Below are 18,450 nucleotides of genomic sequence, written 5' to 3'. Positions count from 1 at the left end.
TCCTCACTCAGTAAAAGGGGAATCTCATGAACCTTCATGCAGGACTTTGAGGATTCGAGGTAACAGATTATTTTTAATATGCGGGGCCAGTGGCTTGCTGCTTTTTTTTTATTTTAACTTTGTTTTTTTTTTTTTTTTTTAAGATGGGGTTACACCATGATGGACAGGCTGGTCTTGAACGCCTGACCTCAGGTGATCCACCCACCTTGACCTCCCAAAGTACTGGGATTACAGGCGTGAGCCACCACACCCGGCCTATTTTTTTTTTTTTTTTTTTTTTTTTGAGACAGAGTTTCACTCTTGTTACCCAGGCTGGAGTGCAATGGCGCGATTTCGGCTCACCGCAACCTCTGCCTCCCGAGGTCAGGCAATTCTCCTGCCTCAGCCTCCTGTGTAGCTGGGATTACAGGCACGCGCCACCGTGCCCAGCTAATTTTTTGTATTTTTAGTAGAGACGGGGTTTCACCATGTTGACCAGGATGGTCTCGACCTCTTGACCTCATGATCCACCCTCCTCGGCCTCCCAAAATGCTGGGATTACAGGCGTGAGCCACCGCGACCGGCGAAACCTCATCTTTAAACAACAAAAAAGAAACACAAAAATTAAGTTGGAAACGGTGGCCCAAGCCTGTAATGACAGCACTTTGGAAGGCTGAGGAGGGCGGATCATGAGGCCAGAGGTTCGAGACTAGCCTGACCAACATAGTGAAACCCATTCTCTGTAAAATAAAATAAAATAAAATAAAATAAATTAATAAATTACTTGGGCACGTGCTCGCTTCGGCAGCACATACACTAAGCTTGGAATGATACAGAGATGATTAGCATGGCCCCTGTGCAAGTATGACATGCAAATTCATGAGGCATTCCATATTTTTTTTTTGTTTTTAAAAATCAAATAAAAATAAATTTAAATTTAAAGTTAAAAAAAAAAGAAAATTAGCTGGGCACGGTGGTGGACACCTGTAAACCCAGCTACCTGGGCGGCTGAGGCAGGAGAATCGCTTGAACCAAGGAGGCAGAGGTTGCAATGAACCAAGATCGCACCATTGCACTCCAGCTGGGTGACAAGAGGGAAACTCTATCTCATAAACAGGTGGATCAGGGGGGATTTATCTAGCACCTCGTTTTTATAAGTGTGGACACTGAACTCTCTGATTTTTTTTTTTTTTTTTTTTTTTTTTTAGAAGGAGTTTCGCTCTTGTTACCCAGGCTGGAGTGCAATGGTGCGATCTCGGCTCACCGCAACCTCCGCCTCCTGGGTTCAAGTAGTTCTCCTGCCTCAGCCTCCCGAGTAGCTTGAATTACAGGCGTGAGCCACCGTGCCTGGAGGATTTTTTTTTTTTTTTTTTTTGAGACGGAATTTCGCTCTTGTTATCCAGGCTGGAGTGCAATGGCAAGATCTCGGCTCACTGCAACCTCCGCCTCACGGGTTCAGGCAATTCTCCTGCCTCAGCCTCCTGAGTTCCTGGGATTACAGGCACGTGCCACCATGCCCAGCTACTTTTTTCTATTTTTAGTAGAGACAGGGTTTCACCATTTTGACCAGGATGTCCTCGATCTCTTGACCTCGTGATCCACCCGCCTTAGCCTGCAAAAGTGCTGGGATCACAGGCGTGAGCCACCGCGCCCGAAGATTTTTTTTTTTTTTTTTGAAACAGAGTTTCGCTATTGTAACCCAGGCTGGAGTGCAATGGCGCGATCTCGGCTCACCACAACCTCCACCTCCTGGGTTCAAGCAATTCTCTTACCTCAGCCTGCAATGTAGTCGGAATTACAGGCATCAGCCACCGCGCCCGGAAGATTTTTTTTTTTTTTTTGACACGGAGTTTCGCTCTTGTAACCCAGGCTGGAGTGCAATGGCACAATCTCGGCTCACCGCAACCTCCGCCTCCTGGGTTCAGGCAATTCTCCTGCCTCAGCCTCTGGAGTACCTGGGATTACAGATACGCGCCACCATGCCCAACTAATTTTTTGTATTTTTAGTAGAGACGGGCTTTCACCATGTTGACCAGGATGGTCTCGATCTCTTGACCTCGTGATCCACCCGCCTCACCCTCCCAAACTGCTGGTATTACAGGCGTGAGCCACCGCGCCTGGCAGATTTTTTTTTTTTTTAATAAGTTGTGGTTTCACCTTAACGGCCAGGCTGATCTAACTAGTGATCTCAGGTGATCCACCCACTTCAGCCTCCCAAAGTGCTACGATTACTGGCGTGAGCCACAGTGCCCAGCCCAATCTCTCTGATTTTTAAAAATAAAGTTGGCCAGGCATGGTGGCTCATGCCCGTAATCCAAGCACTTTGGAGACCAAAGGGGGCGGATCACCTGAGGTTGTGGGTTCAAGACCAGCCTGACCAACACGGTGAAACCCAGTCTTTAAAAAAATAAATTAATTAAAAAATAAAGTTAAGGCTGGGTGTGAGGGCTCACGCCTATAATATATGCACTTTGGGAGACTGAGGTGGGTGTAACACCTGAGATCAGCAGTTCGAAAGCAGCCTGGCCAACATGATGAATCTCTATCTCTTCTAAAAATACCAAAAATTAGTTGAGCATGGTGGTGAGGACCTGTAATCTCAGCTACTCAGGAGGCTGAGGGAAGAGAATCACTTTAAACTGGGAGGCAGAGGTTGCAGTGAGCCAAGATCCTGAAACCGTACTGCAGCCTATGCAACAAGAACAAAACTCTGTCTCAAAAATACATAAAAAAAGAAATAATTAAATAATAATGTTTAGACTGGTCACAGTGGCTCACCCCTGAAATCCCAGCATTTTGGGAGACTAAGAAAGGAATATCGTTTGCGGCTAGGAGTTTGAAACCAGCCAGGGTGACAGAACAAGATCCCATCTCAACAAAAATTTAGCTGGGCGTCGTGCTGTGCACCTGTAGTCCTAGCTACTCAGGAAGTTGAGGTGGGAGGATTGCTTAAGGCCTAGAAGTGGGAGGCTGCAGTAAGCTACGATTGCACCACTGCACTCCAGCCTGACGGACAGAGCAAGATCATTTCTGTAAAAAAAAATAAACAAATATAAGCTTCTTTTTCTTGAGACAGACTCTTGCTCTGTCACCCAGGCTGGAGTGCAGTGGCACGATCTCGGCTCACTGCAGCCTTCGCCATCTGGGTTCAAGTGATCCTCCTTCCTCACCCTCCCGAGTAGCTGGGATTACAGATGCACACCACCATATCCGGCTAATTTTTGTATTTTAGTAGAGACAGGCTTTCACCATGTTGGTCAGGCTGGCCTTGAACTGCTGACCTCGTGATCCACCTGTGTCTGCCTCCCAAAGTGTTGGGATTACAGGTGTGACCCACTGCGCTGGGCCATAATCTTAATTTTTGAGAAAGTTTGTAGATTAAAAGATTTACAGGGCTGGGCATGGAGGCTCTTGCCTATAATCCCAGCACTTTGTGAGGCACAGGCGGGTGGATCACCTGAGGTCAGGAGTTCAAGACCAGCCGGCCAACATGGTGAAATCTGGTCTCTAATAAAAATACAAAAATTGGCCAGGCCTAGTGACTCAGGCCTGTAATCCAAGTTCTTTGGAGTTCAAGGCAGGTGGATCACCTTAGGTCGGGAGTTCAAGACCAGCCTGACCAACATGGTGAAACCTTGTCTTTAAAACAACAACAACAACAACAACAACAAAAATTAAGTTGGACACGGTGGCCCCCACCTGTAATCCTGGCACTTTGGAAGGCTGAGATGGGCGGATCATGAGGCCAGAGGTTCAAGACTAGCCTGACCAACATAGTGAAACCCATTCTTTGTAAATAAAATAAAATAAATTAAAAATTACCTGGGCATGTGCTTGCTTCGGCAGCACATACACTAAGATTGGAAAGATACGGAGAAGATTAGCATGGCCCCTGCGCAAGGATGACATGCAAATTCATGAAGCATTCCATATTTTTTTTGTTTGTTTTTAAAAATCAAATAAACAGAAATTTGAATTTAAAGTTAAAAGAAAAAAAGAAAATTAGCTGGGCACGGTGGTGGACACCTGCAAACCCAGCTACTTGGGAGGCTGAGGCAGGAGAATCACTTGAACCAAGGAGGCAGAGGTTGCAATGAGCCAAGATCGCACCATTGCACTCCAGCCTGGGTGACAAGAGGGAAACTGTATCTCATAAAAAGGCGGGGCAGGGGGGATTTATCCAGCTCCTCGTTTTTACAATTGTAGACACTGATCTCTCTGATTTTTTTTTTTTTTTTTTTTTTTGAGAAGTAGCTTCACTCTTGTTACCCAGACTGGAGTGCAATGGCGGGATCTCGGCTCACCACAACCTCCACCTCCTGGGTTCAAGGAATTCCCCTGCCTCAGCCTCCTGAGTACGTGGAATTACAGGCATGAGCAACCGCGCCCAGAAGATTTTTTTTTTTTTTTCTAAGATGGGGTTTCACCATGAGGGCCAGGCTGATCTTGAACTCCAGACCTGAGATGATCCACCCACTTTGGATTCCTAAAGTGCTAGGATTACTGGCATGAGCCACAGCGCCTGGCCCAATCTCTCTGATTCTTAAAAATAAAGTTGGCCGGGCATGGTGGCTCCTGCCTGTAATCCAAGCGCTTTGGCAACCAAGGCGGGCGGATTACCTGAGGTTGTGAGTTCAAGACCAGTGTGACCTACATGGTGAAACCTCGTCTTTAAAAAAAATTAAATACATTAATAAGCAAATAAAGTTAAGGCCAGATTTGGCGGCTCACGCCTGTAATCCCTGCACTTAGGGAGACTGAGGTGGGTTGGTCACCTGAGGTCAGCAGTTCGAAAGCAGCCTGCCAACATGATGAAATCCGGCCTCTTCTAAAAATACAAAAACTTAGTTGAGCGTGGTGGTGAGGACCTGTAATCTCAGCTACTCAGGAGGCTGAGGGAAGAGAATCAGTTGTAACTGGGAAGCAGAGGTTGCAGTGAGCCAGGATCCTGCCACCGTACTGCAGCCTAGGTGACAAGAACAAAACTCTGTCTCAAAAATAAATAAAAAAAGAAAATGCAGGCTGGGATCTGCTGCTGGAGGGCAGAGTCAGCGTCTCTGCAGTGTGGCCACCTGCAAGGGCAGAGCCAGGCCATTCCTGCAACCTCTCCGAGGGGCTCTCTCTAGTTCCCTTGTGTCAGGGCTGCAGAAAGGCACCAGCTGTCAAAACAGGAACATGGGCTGCAGGTCCCAGCCCTGCAAAGCTGTGCACAGAAAAGGAAGTGTGGAGTTGAGAGGTGACAACTTCATAACTGACTGGGGCAGAAGACAGACCATAAACAGACAAGAGAGTAGATGCTTCCTTACATGAGGAGCCATGCAGGAAGGAAACTGAAGTCAGGGGGAGCCAGAGTGAGCGTCTGCTGGGTGGGTTGAGACAGATGGAATCATTCAGAGCTTGGGAGTGATCTGTCACCAGCTTCAGGCAGGCAGTGGAAGGAGCTTGGTGTGCTCCCACCCAGCCAGGAGACATGAGGGTTACCCATCAGGTGCAAGGAGCAAGGACTGAAGCGGACACATAAGCCAGGAGGAGCCTACACAAAGGGCTGGGGACCAGGAGAGGAGGGAAGACAGAAAGCATGCACAGCCTCTCAGGATGGTTGATCAGCTGCAAAGAATAGAGAATGGGGCTGAGCTGGGGTAGACAGGAAGTTAAGGAGCTGTCTGGGGTTTGTTTACAAAGTGGCCATAGAGTCAAAGAGTGCTTGCATCCTCCAGGGACGTCCAGGACAGGGAGGAAACAGGACAGCACAGACAGTTAAGAGCAAAGTCCTTGAGTGGAGAGAAGGGCTGGAATACACTGCCCCGGCATCCCATCTTCAGATGCTTCCCCAGCATCCCGTCTTCAGATGCTTCCAGAATCCAGCCCAGAAGCCCCCAAACTAGTTTCTCAAACTGTGGCCAACACGTAGCCCTTCCCATCCAAGTGTGCAAATGGGTGACAACACAGGCTTTTGGGTCAGAAAGGTCTTGGCCCCCACTCCCCAGACCCCAACACTGACTTCTCTACAGTTGAGAAGCATTCAGGAAGCCAAATCCCAGAACGCTGACCCCTAACATAAGCACCCCACGCTGGTCGATTTTCTCTCTTGGGAATGTTCTCTTTGTACAACCTCAGCCTTTTTTTCTGAAGGAAAGAAGGGAAAACCCATAAAAAATGAAGCCTCTAGTTTCATGCTTAAGTTGAACTCTAAGGTTCACTGGCATTGCTGTGAACCTTAGGAGTTCTGAGTGTAGTCTCAGTTCTTAAAGCAAAAGCTGGGCATGTTTATCAATCACTTTTTGAGACAACATCTACTGAAAGAAACCAGAACTGAGTTTTGCAATGCCACCTCTGCACTGAGACCAGCCACTGCAGGCCACTTCAATCTCTATCAGAAAAGTCTCAGCCTAAGAATATGTTCTCAAGGAACAATGAAAGGAGAGGGCATGTTCCAAGGAAGCAGGAGACATTTTAATGAGCTCCTTCAAGGCACTGTTTATCCGGCCCTTCCCACGCATGACCCATGCATTTCACATGCTTTTTTCCTACCTTCTCCGAATGCCCAACTCAGCCTGATCACTCACCAAGGCATGGGAAAAACAATAAAAACAAGCATCCCTCTAGAAACCCTGGGGTCCTGGACTGCAGAAGACCACTGAGAGGCTGCCATGAGAGACCGGCTCTGAGAAAGGTCTGGACAGGTTGGTGCTGTGCATCTGAGGAGGCGCAGTCGCCCTCTATGGACCCTGAGTCAATGTTTGGGATGGTGTATGGAGGGGCATTGCACCGCAGATGCAATGCCAGAATCATGCCTGGTGTGTAAACACACGGTACACATGTGCAATAGCCATGCCCAGGCCCAGAGGCAAAAATCAGAAAAATTCTAAGCTAAGCACAACCTCTGCTGTGAACTGAATGCTTATGACCCCAGAATTGTGTGTCTAAGCCCTCATCTTGATGTGATGCCGTGTGAGAATGGGGCCTGTAGGAGGTAATCAGGACATGGAGGTGGAGCCCTCCTGATGGGCTGAGCATCCTTGGAAGGGACATGAGAGCGCTGCTTCCTTTCTCCCTCTGTGCCCTGGGAGGGCCGGAGCCAGCCATCTGCAAACCAGGAGGAGAGGCCTCATCAGAGCCCAAACCTGCCAGTGATGCCATCTTGGACTTCTCAGTTCCAGAACTGTGAGAAATGAATGTTTGTCCAGAGCCCCAGTCTATGATATTTTTGTTATAAGAGCTGAAATGAAGACAGCCTTTTAATCAGTAACATGAGAGCACGATGTTCACACACAGGCAGGGGATTATGTGAAGGTTCTATTTCCATGACTGCCCCTGTTCTAACCCAGTGTTCCTTAGCTCGCTGGCGGCCTCTGATGGGGGAAGACATCAGTACATGTGCACAGTGTTCTTTAGTAAGGACACTGACCTCAAAATAGAAAAATATTCAGGCAATTGTATTTGAACTCCTGCAAAATCCCTAAAAGTACCCTTATTCTTGGAGATCTGAGGAACATAGATCAAAACCCACCACACACATAATTTTTTAACTTCTCCACTTTACAGATGAATAAGGTCCCGCCTCAAGTGACCGAGTGATGTATGGGAGGCTGCCGTGTCCCCTAGGACACAGCCGTGCTTGACCTCCAGGGAGTGCTCCCACAGTGCTGGAGGGCAGACACCCCAGTCAGGCCAAGCCCAGCCACTGCCAAACAACTGACTCATTACAAGTATCTGTCAGGAAGAGAAGCACAAGGACACAGCCCGACTTCCACCACGGGGCACAATCAGCCTCCCCCCAGCCCCAAGCCTACACAGAGCATGCACTGTAGCCCCCAGGGGCAGAAGGAGGTGGACCCATCTTCGCCCCCTCACACTTCATCAGGGGGTCTGCAGAAGCTGAAGGAAGGTTGTTCTACATGTCTGCTTGTCACACGCACAGAGGAGAGAGCTGAAAAGGGCCACAGACAGAATGGGGTGCAGAGAGGGTCCCTGACATAGACCACGGGGCAGGGGCCTACAGCTCCCACAAGATGGACAGGCACTGCAGTGCACACCAGGCTCTGCTGCTGGCCCAGAAGGTGAATCATACACACTGGGGCTGGGCAAAGGCCCAAGCTGAAGGGGTTCTGTGGATGGCAAGCTTGCTACCCACAGAATAGGGATGCCTCATTTTTGGCAGGCATGGCCTGAAGGACACATCATGAGCACATGGTGGCTGACTGTCCAGCAGAGCACAGGAAGAGCCACCACACCCCAGCCAGGGCACACCCACCAATCCCGCAGCTGGGCAGGGAGAAGCAAGGCCCATGTGCGCTCCCTCCTGCCCATCCAGCAGAGCCTCTCAGATACAGGCTGGCTCCTGTTTCACCAGTTGTCACCCAAGAGAGGCTCCAGTTTCCAAAACATTGTTTACCAAAGACAAAAGGTCACCACTGAGTGTAGAAAAGCACCTGCGGAGATTTGGGATGAGGCCTGTGAGGGGCCAGCCTGCCCAGGCACAGGTGGTGCCAGCAGTGGGCATGGGAGGCCTGGGCAACCTCCACTAGTTCTGCCATGCTCTGGTCCTCCAGGGCAGAGAGGCCAGCTCACACCATGACTGGCACGCTCCTTGTGCCCTGGGCTACCACTCTCCACAGGGCATCTCTGCAGCAATCAGACGGGAGGGAAGCCGGGGGTCCTGTGGGTCTGCCCTCCAGGTGAGAGCCTGCCTGGAGGAGGTACCTTTGGAGGGAGGTGCTGGGAATGCCGGCAGTTGAGGGTCCATTCCTGAGTGAGGGCCTGAAACAGTGAAAACTAACTTAGGTCAGCACCCGGGGTGACGGGAGCCGCAGGAACCAAGCAAGCTCTGAGGGGAGGCAAGAGAAGGGGTCAGACCAGGGGCCCAAGGCTCCAGGCAGGGAGCGCCCCAGCCCGAAGCTGATGAGAGAGGCCTGGATCCTGCCCCTGCTCTGGGAAAGACACCACCCCGCCACCTCCCAACCCCAAGCCAGAACCAAGGGTCCTTCCTGACCCCTTTGCTGTTCCCACCACATGCAGCCCCTCAGTAAGACCTCCGGGACAACTCACAGGCTTCAGGCTCTCTGCCCCAGCACGGGGACCTGGTCCAATGCTGAGCCACTGTCTCCCATGAGCACAGTCCCTGCCAGCTCCCTGCCTCTCCCCTGCCCAGCACACTTACCTCTCCATGGGACAAACACAAGCCCATCTCTTCCCTGTCATCAGATTAGTCTGAAAATGCAAACTCATCCACACACACTGACCCTTGGCCTGGGCCTCCCGCTGTGCTCACAGGAGGCCACCTCAGCCACACTCTGCTTTTCCTGCCCCCACCCCACCCCATGCAGCCCCCCATGCCCTGCTCCTCCTCATCCTGCAGACAGCAGCGCTCTTTCCTCCTCAGGCTTCATAGGCCAAGCATCTGACCCAGAGAGCTTCCTGTGCATCATCAGACCCGCCATCCCTCACTGCCCCAGGCTAAACCCAGCTTTGCTCTTCCTTCTGGCCTCTCATCGTGACTCTGTGACCCTGTGTCCATCAGCTCTCCTCCTGGCTCCCCACCTGTATTCTGGAGGGCAGAGGGGCATCTGCCCCAATCCCCACCTACCCACATGGCATCCCGAACAGGCCCTCAGCAGTCCCTGTTGTGTTTGCTCTGCAGGCCCGTGTAAGAAGCCAGGCCCAGAGGTGGCCCCTGGAGTGCTCACTCTCAGCTGCTCGTGTGCACACCACAGAGAGAGGGGACTGGATGCCTGGGACTTAAGAAAAGGGTAGGGAGGACTGCAGGGTCCAAACCAGGTGCTGGGAGGCTCCAGACCCATGTACTCTAAAGTGCAGTGGATGGCTCAGAGCAGGCGTGCAGGGAGAAAAGCAGGCACACTCTACATGGGGCCCCTGGGAGCAGGAAGTAGAGGGAGGAACCAGGCCCGGAGGCTGGAGGGAGCAGAGAAAGACTCCATCCCTTGCGGCCCACTCGGGGCCAGCTGAAGAGAGCCTGTCCTGCTCTGGTCTGGAAGAACCCATGGATTCTGAAAGAATACCATCTGCAAGGACGGCCTCCCAAGCCCTGTGTACACACTCTCCAGTCATGAGAAATGGACAGAGCCGTGTTTACAGGGGCCTGGCAGGGAGCCATGAGGCAGCCTCACAATGTAGTGGTAAAATTTTGGACAGAGTGCAGACTGGTTTCAGGAATATTCCCGGAAGGCCAAGGTTCTCAGATGGGGCAGAAGCAAAGCTGCAAATTTTCTGGGGTCTGTGCTAGCTTTGTGCCAAGAGAGAACATCAGGGAGGGGGCCCACTCTGACAATGCATGATGCCATCTCTGCCACTGGAGCCCCCAATCGCACCCCAGAGTCTGGCACGGCTGATGCAGGCTCACAGAGAGCCTCGATCCTCCTGAGAGGGAGAATCAACAGATGCTTCTAGGGAGAACAAGGAAACCTAGGGCTCCGTGGGGTTGAAGGGGATTCAAGGAACCCACGCAGACACGAACACCCCAGCTGCAGCTGATTGTGGAGTGGGTCTGAGCACAGGATGCGCCTGTGACCTTCCACCCTCTCCTGATGAAAATGAGGCCATCAGTATCTCCACCATTGAGTAGGGCTGTGGAGAATGTAATCAGATGCATGCCAAGTGCAGAGCACATGAATGAGTGTGCAGGAAGTCTCAGCTCTGTCCCATGCCCGGCCTGAAGGAGCCGCAGCCACCCTGAGTCTCCTTGTGCAGAGAAATCATGGCTGAGCCTGAAGAGGCCTCTGTGATGAAGAGCGAGATGAAATTCAGTCCATGATTTAGTTTTCTGAATCTATACAGGGCTAAAGAAGAAAGGAAAAGAGGTCTGCATCCAGGGTTCTTGTAAGAGTCTGAACTCGACGATTCATCTCTTGAGTAGTTACTCTGGCTTTGCATCCAAGCAGAGTTTTGTGGTCTAAAGGGTGCTCCTGCACACATGATTATATTTGATCTCCACAAGAATCTAACACAAAAGCAGTGCCACCACCATGTCCCCAGGTCCCAGATGCGGGAAGAGCTCACAGGTAAGAAGCCCTGCTGAGGTCTCCTTTTAAGCCTGAGCCCTGTCTACCTCACTGGCGCTTCCTGCTGAGCCAGCCTCAGCCCCCACTCTGTGAAGCGCATGTGAGCTCCAGCAGCACAGGCGGGTACTTGGGGGTGCGAGGGGCAGCCCCTCCTCCCTGGCTCCTGCCCACTGTGTGCCTGGCTTCAAGTTCAGAAGGGGAAGGGCCTCAGAGAGGGATTTGTGCATACCCACAGCCCTGTCAACCCCAGTCACCTGGCTAGGCATGATGCACAGCTGTCTTTTTTTTGTAATTATACTTTAAGTTCTGGAGTACATGTGTAGATCTTTCAGGATTGTTGTAGGTACACACATGCCATGATGGTTTGCTGCCTCCATCCCCCTCATCACCTACATCGATGCACAGCTGTCTTAATGCCATCTACTTCCAGTCTTAAATACCTCCAAGTGTCAATACACAATTCCCTTTTTTAAAAAAAATCCAAACAGAATCAATACCAGAGAGTGAAAAAGGGAGATGCTGAAGCAATTACCAATCAAAGGAATGTCCAAGGGTGCAGGCAGAAATGTCTTGACATCCCTCAAGAAAAAGCACAGGGCCCTGAGATGCTGAGTGGGACATGACACCTTATATGACAGCACAGCTCACTCACTTCCTGGACCTTTTGCCTAAGGGTGAAGCTTATGTTTATATGTACAAAATTCTGTGGTTGAGTTCCATCCTGGGACGGTATTGAGCCATACAGCAGGGAAGAAACACAAGATCTGTGCCCTTAGGATAGGCTGGAGAATTGAAAGCATCTGTTGGGAAATATTGAATGTATACTGAATACTTCCATAGGTATCTCAGATAATACTCTTTGCCTGTGTTTATCTGTCTGCTTGTCTACATCTATATCTATATATGTTATATCTATCTACAATGATACAGAGTAAATATACACAAGGTAGAAGTATTGCTAGGTATTAAAATAATAATATAAAAAGGCTTCCATACATGTAAAGACTTATGTGTTCTTTAAACTATATCTACAATACTACACAAATGAACATATAATCTGAAAACATCCTGATGCATTCTATGTATACTAAGGAATGATTGATCTTTACTCCCCACTTCTGTGAGCAGTAAATTCATGAAGGCCATAGGAATCATTCATTGTGAGGTCAATAATGACCCTTTTCTTTCCAGTAGACACCAGGCCAGGGATGAACCAGCCCTAGTTCAAAGGCTTTCACCCAATTTATTTTGTTTTTTGAGATGGAGTCTCGCTCTGTCACTCAGCCTGGTCAAAGGTCATTTTAGATTCCAGCTGCTACAGCCCTCATTAGTCAATTCAGCCAAATAGCTCAGCCCAGGTGAGTCCAATCAGCCAATGAGGTGACTTGGGACCGCTGAAGCATCACTGCTAGAGTGCAGTGGCGCAGTCTCAGCTCACTGCAACCTTTGCCTCCCAGGTTAAAATAAGCCTCTCAAGTAGCTGGGATTATAGGCACACACCTTCATGTCTGGATAATGTTTTTTATATAGTTTTAGTAGAGACAGAGTTTCACCATGTTGGCTAGGCTGGTCTCTAACCCCTGACCTCAAGTGATCTGCCTGCCTTAGCTTCCCAAATGGCTAAGGTTACAGGCATGAGCCCCCACGCCCGTCTGACAAGTACACTCTTGTCTTTCAGGGTTGGTTGCTGGAGAGAGGTCTACTTGGGTCAAGAAAAGAACACTAGGTCTGTGCCCTGAAGATAAACTGCAGCACTGAAAGCAAATGTGGGGAAACATGGTTCCTGGGCAAAAGACAACAAGGTTAGGGTCAACGTGTGCCCAAGTGCCAAAAGCGGCTCTCACTGGCCAGTCCAATGGTCCTGTGTGTCAAAGACCACACCCACTTGTGTCAGCCAGTTCTCAACAGCCCTAGCTGGATAGCCATAACAGCACTGGGTAGGTTTGATGAGCTCCTGAATTAAACAAAACCTCAGTGCCAAATAATGAAGGCTTTTTTACAGGTACAAGAATGGGAAGTGGTGTGTGGCTCAAATTGAATTCACTTGGACTGAACTAATTGTCTGATTGGATACATCTAGGATAGAGGGGATAGAAACGAAAAACCTCTGACCTAGCTTTCTTTTGGAGCTTTTCTTTGTAGATATTCATATAAATAGGCAGACCCATGAACACACACACAGGATTATATGAGTATGTCTCTGTAATTTGTGAGTACATCTGTGTATAAAAGCCCAAATAAAAGCTAGATCAAAGGTCCTTCCATTTCCAGCCCCTCCAGCCCAGGTGAATCTACTCAATTAGCTCAATTAGCTGATGGGAAAGGTGAGTCCCATCAGCTAATTGGCCCAACCCAGGTGAATTCTACTCAAGAATTGGAACTGCTTAACGATCAAGGCAGGCCCACAGTGGCAGATATGAAGAATCTACATCCAGAAGAGAATCTGGTCCCTGAAGTGTTAAGATGGACAAAAAACCTTAAGTGGAGGTTGGGAAAAGTGACTCATGCCTGTAATCCTAGCACTTTGGGAGGCCGAGGCAGGTGAATTACTTGAGATCAGGAGTTCGAGACCAAACTGACCAACATGATGTAACCCTGTCTTTACTAAAAATACAAAAATCAGCCAGTTGTGGTGGTGTGCACCTGTAATCTCAGCTACTTGGGAGGCTGAGTCTGGAGACTCGCTTGAACCCAAGAGGCAGAGGTTGCAGTGAGCCAAGATTGCACCACTGCACTCCAGCCTGGGTAAAAAGTGTGAAACTCTGCCTCAAAAGAAGAATAAAATTTAACTGGCAGTATTGTCAGCTTACCTGCCAGGCCCTGCTCCTAAAAATAAAATGTTGTTTATGTTTATATATACAAGGTTCTATGACTGTTTTTCATTCTAGGATGGTATTGAGACATACAGGAGAAAAGAAAGACTAAGTCTGCACCCCTAAGACAGGTAGGGTTACTGACAATGTCTGTTGGCAAGTACCCCAATGTATACATGCATATTTACATAGAAATACTCATATATTTCTGTGTATGGATATTTATATAAATATCTACATCTATATATCTATGTGTCTCTATTCATACAAGATGTAGATATAGAAGGCAGAAGTATTGATATTTTTAGGTCCTGACAGTAATATAAAACATCCATCCACGTAGAGGCCTGTCTGTCCTATAAACTATGTCTGTAATAGTAAACAAATAGTAACCAAACAGTGTGTGACACGCATCCTGCTGCACTCAGTGTATGCGAAGGAGCCATTGGTCCTTGTTGCTCACTTCTGTCAGCAGAAATGCACTAAGGCATGAGAGCCATTCACTGCTAGGTCAGTGTTGGTCTTTGTCTTTCTGATGAACACCAGGCCAGAAGTGAACCACCCCAGCCCAATGACCCTAACACAAATTCACAAAGAATGGCTCCTCATTCAGGCTCCCATCAAGACAGGAGCCCTTTTTCTATGAACATAGAACATAAGAGTACAGTCTTGTCTTTTGGTTTTGGTGGCTGGAGAAGGGCCTTTGGGATAAGGCAAAGAAAGTCTAGGTTTGTGCCCTGAAGGTAGACTGTGGCACAAAAAACAGATGTCAGGGAATGTGGTTCTCAGCAAGCAACAACCAGACCAGAGTCAACGTGTGCTGTACTACCAAAAATGGCTCCTATTGACCAGGCCAGTGGTTTCTTCTGTCAAAGGCTACACCCAGCCATTGGTGTCAGCCAGCTCTGGCTGGTCTTACCTGCATAACGAGAACCCTACTGGGTGATTTGATGAGCCCCTGAAAAAATGCTCATCATCACTGGTCATTAGAGAAATGCAAATCAAAACTACATTGAGATAGCATTTCACGCCAGTTAGAACGGCAATCATTAAAAAATATGGAGATAACAGATGCTGGAGAGGGTGTGGAGAAATAGGAACACTTTTACACTGTTGGTGGGAGTGTAAATTAGTTCAACCATTGTGGAAGACAGTGTGGAGATTCCTCAAGGACCTAGAAATAGAAATTCCATTTGACCCAGCAGTCCCATTACTGGGTATATACCCAAAGGATTATAAATCGTTCTACTATAAGGACATATGCACATGAATGTTCATTGCAGCACAGTTTACAATAGCAAAGGCCAGGAACCAACCCAAATGCCCATCGATGATAGACTGGACAGGGAAAATGTGGCACATATACACCGTGGAATATTATGCAGCCATCAAAAATGATGAGTTTGCATCCTTTGTAGGGACATGGACAAACCTGGAAACCATCATTCTCAGCAAACTGACACAAGAACACAAAATCAAACACCACATGTTCTCACTCATAGATGGGTGTTGAACAAAGAGAACACACAGACACAGGGAGGGGAGCATATACACTGGGGTTTGTTGTTGGGGAGTGGGGGGACAGCAGGGGGTGGGGAGTTGGGGAGAGATAGCATGGGGAGAAATGCCACATATAGGTGAAGGGGAGGAAGGCAGCAAGTCACACTGCCACATATGCACCTATGCAACAATCTTGCATGTTTTTCACATGTACCCCAAAACCTAAAATGCAATTTAAAAAAAAGATAGGCAATTAACAAACACAAGTAAGAGGATGAAAAAAGTCAAAAGAATAAAGACAGTTTGTTAGTCTTTTTTCACACTGCTGATAAAGATGTATGAGACTGGGCAATTTACAAAAGTAAGAGGTTTAATGGACTTACAGTTCCACATGACTGAAGAGGTCTTACAATCACGGCATAAGGCAAGGAGGAGAAAGTGACGTCTTACGTGGACGGTGGCAGGCAAAGAGAGAGCTTGTGCAGGGAAACTCCCATTTTTAAAACCATTAGATCTTGTGAGACTTATCCACTATCACAGGAACAGCATGGGAAAGACCTGTCCCCATGATTCAATTACCTCCCACCAGGTTCCTCCCACAACACATGGAAATTGTGGGAGTTACAATTCAAAATGAAATTTGAGTGGGGACACAAACAAACCATTTCAGATAGATTGTAAGATTATAGAATAGCATCAAAAGAGCAAACAATTAAAATATACTGCCAGAGAAAATCACGTATTCACAAAGGAAGACACTTAGAAAGAAAAAATAAATAAAGGAGTTACAAATCAACCAGAAAACAATGGCAAAATGGTAGCAATAAGTCCTTTTCAATACAACCTTGAATGTAAATGAATTAAATTATTTATTTAAAAGACAGAGTGGCTGAATAATTAAGAAATTAAACTACAAGACTCAGCTACATGCTGTCTACAACAAAATTACTTCACCTATAAAGACACACAGAGGCTGAAAATGAAGGGAGTAAAATAGATACTCCATGCAAATGGGCACTAGAAACCAAAAGAGAGAAGGAATGGCTATGCTTATTTCAGATAAAAGAGATTTTGTGTCAAAAACAGAAAAACAAAAGCAAAAGAATGCCATTATATAATGATAAAGAGGTCAAAACAGGAGGATGATCCAATAATTGTAAATATACATGCCCCAAACACTGGAGCACATAAGTATATAAAGCCAATATTAACAGACATAAAGGGGAGTGATTGATTGCAATATAATAATGGCAAAGGACTTCAACACACCACTTTCAGCAATGAACAGATCAGTCAGATAAAATATCAAGAAAGATATTGGAGATATTCTTTACTTTAGACCAAACTGAACTAACAGACATTTAAAAAACATTCAACTAATAACTGCAGAATAAACATTCTTCTTAACAGCACATGGAACATTCTTCAGGATGGGCCACAGGTTAGGCCACAAAACAAGACTTAACACATTGTTTAAAAAAACAAAGTCATATCCTTTGAAGTATCTTTTCAGACAGCAATAGAATAAAACAAGAAATGCATAACAGGGGGAACTTTAGAAACTACAAATACATAGTAATTAAACAACATACTCACGAGCAATGAGTAATGAAGCAATAAACAATTAAAGGCAAAATGTAAAGATTTCATAAAACAAATGAAAATGAAAACACAGCATACTGAAAACTATAGGGTACAGCAAAAGCAGTTCAAAGAGGGAAGGCTATAGAAGTAAATTCTCATACCAAAAAAGGGCTCAAATAAACATCTTGACATTAGAACTAAAGGAACTAGAAAAACAAGATCAATCAAAACTCAAAATAAGTAGAAGAAAAGAAATAATAGAAATAGAAATAAATGAAATAGACTAAAAATTATAATGATCAATGAAACATGATTTTTTAAAAAGTAAACAAAGTTTATAAACTTTTAACTAAACTATGAAACAAGAGAGAAGCTTCAAGAAACTAAAATCAAACACACAAAAAGAAACATTCCAACTGATACCACAGAAATGCAAACACTCATGAAACTACTTTGAACAAATACATGAAAAGAAATTGGAAAACCTAGAAGAAATCATAAGTTTCTTAACATATATACCTTACCATAATTAAATTATGTAAAAATGAAAAGCTTGAACAAATGAATAATGAGTAAAATTTCAAAACAGTAATAAAAATTCTTCCATCGAAGATAACTCCAGGATCTGATGGCTTCACTTCTAAATTGTACCAAACATGTAAATAATTTAAATAATTTATACCAATTCTACAAAAATATTCCCAAAAAAAGGAAGAGAAGGGAATACTTCTAAACTCATTTCTCACTCCATTTCTTCTTCTCTCAAGTGAAAGAAGTCTGTCTCTATTCTATGCTGTGCTGTGTGGCATTGAGTAAGGGGTAACATGAGCAGTCTCATGGATTCCGCAGCTGACCACTCCATCTCTTTGTTGGTATCTAGTATCTACTTGCAAGGAGTATCTTTTTTCAAGAAGATGAGGTCAGCATCATCCTAATACCAAAACTAGACAAAGAAACAAAATCAACATCGACAACAGCAACAAAAAAAACTACAGGACAATATCTCTGTTAAACACAGTTGGAAAAATCTTTCACAAAATAATAGCAAACAGAATTCAATAATACATCAAGAAAATCATTCATCGTGATCAGATGGGATTAATTCCAGGAATGCAAGAATGATTCAGTTTACACAAATCAATAAACATTATACATTACAGGAACAGAATGAAAGACAAAAAGCATATGATCATTTCAATGTGTTGAAAAACATTTGATAAAGCTCAACATCAATTCATGATAAAACTCTCAACAAGTTTAGAAGGAATTATACCTCAACATAATGATTGTCATGTACAACAAGTCCACAGCTAATATCGCACTGAATAAGGAAAAACTGAAAATGTCCCCACTAAGATCTAGAACAAGAAAAGAATGTCCACTTTTACCACTTTTATTCAACATATTACTGGAAGTCCTAGCCAGAGCATTTAGCCACAGAAAGAAATAAATGTTATCCAGATAGGAAAGGAAGTCAAGTTATTCTTGTTTGGAGGTGACATGGTCTTATATTGAGAAAAACCTAAAGGCTGAACCAAAAATCTCTTAGAATTAAT

The 18,450-nt window shown here is 46.3% G+C and overlaps 2 non-coding genes and 1 pseudogene across 2 annotated transcripts; all 3 read left to right on the top strand.

The window, feature by feature from the left end:
- Positions 1-9,629, top strand: part of LOC105705258 (ephrin type-B receptor 4-like) — a 32,763-nt pseudogene extending 23,134 nt beyond the window's left edge.
- Positions 772-878, top strand: LOC135272157 (U6 spliceosomal RNA). The gene has a single exon (XR_010340249.1). It is a non-coding gene; the product is annotated as a U6 spliceosomal RNA (small nuclear RNA).
- Positions 3,810-3,916, top strand: LOC135272155 (U6 spliceosomal RNA). The gene has a single exon (XR_010340247.1). It is a non-coding gene; the product is annotated as a U6 spliceosomal RNA (small nuclear RNA).
- Positions 9,630-18,450: the final 8,821 nt, after the last annotated feature.

Source organism: Aotus nancymaae, unplaced genomic scaffold, assembly GCF_030222135.1.
Source record: "Aotus nancymaae isolate 86718 unplaced genomic scaffold, 86718_ANA_hifiasm-v0.15.2.pri h1tg000106l, whole genome shotgun sequence".
NCBI classification, from domain to species: domain Eukaryota; kingdom Metazoa; phylum Chordata; class Mammalia; order Primates; family Aotidae; genus Aotus; species Aotus nancymaae.
Note: the sequence above shows the minus strand (reverse complement) of the source record. Positions and strands in the feature narration are given on the sequence as shown.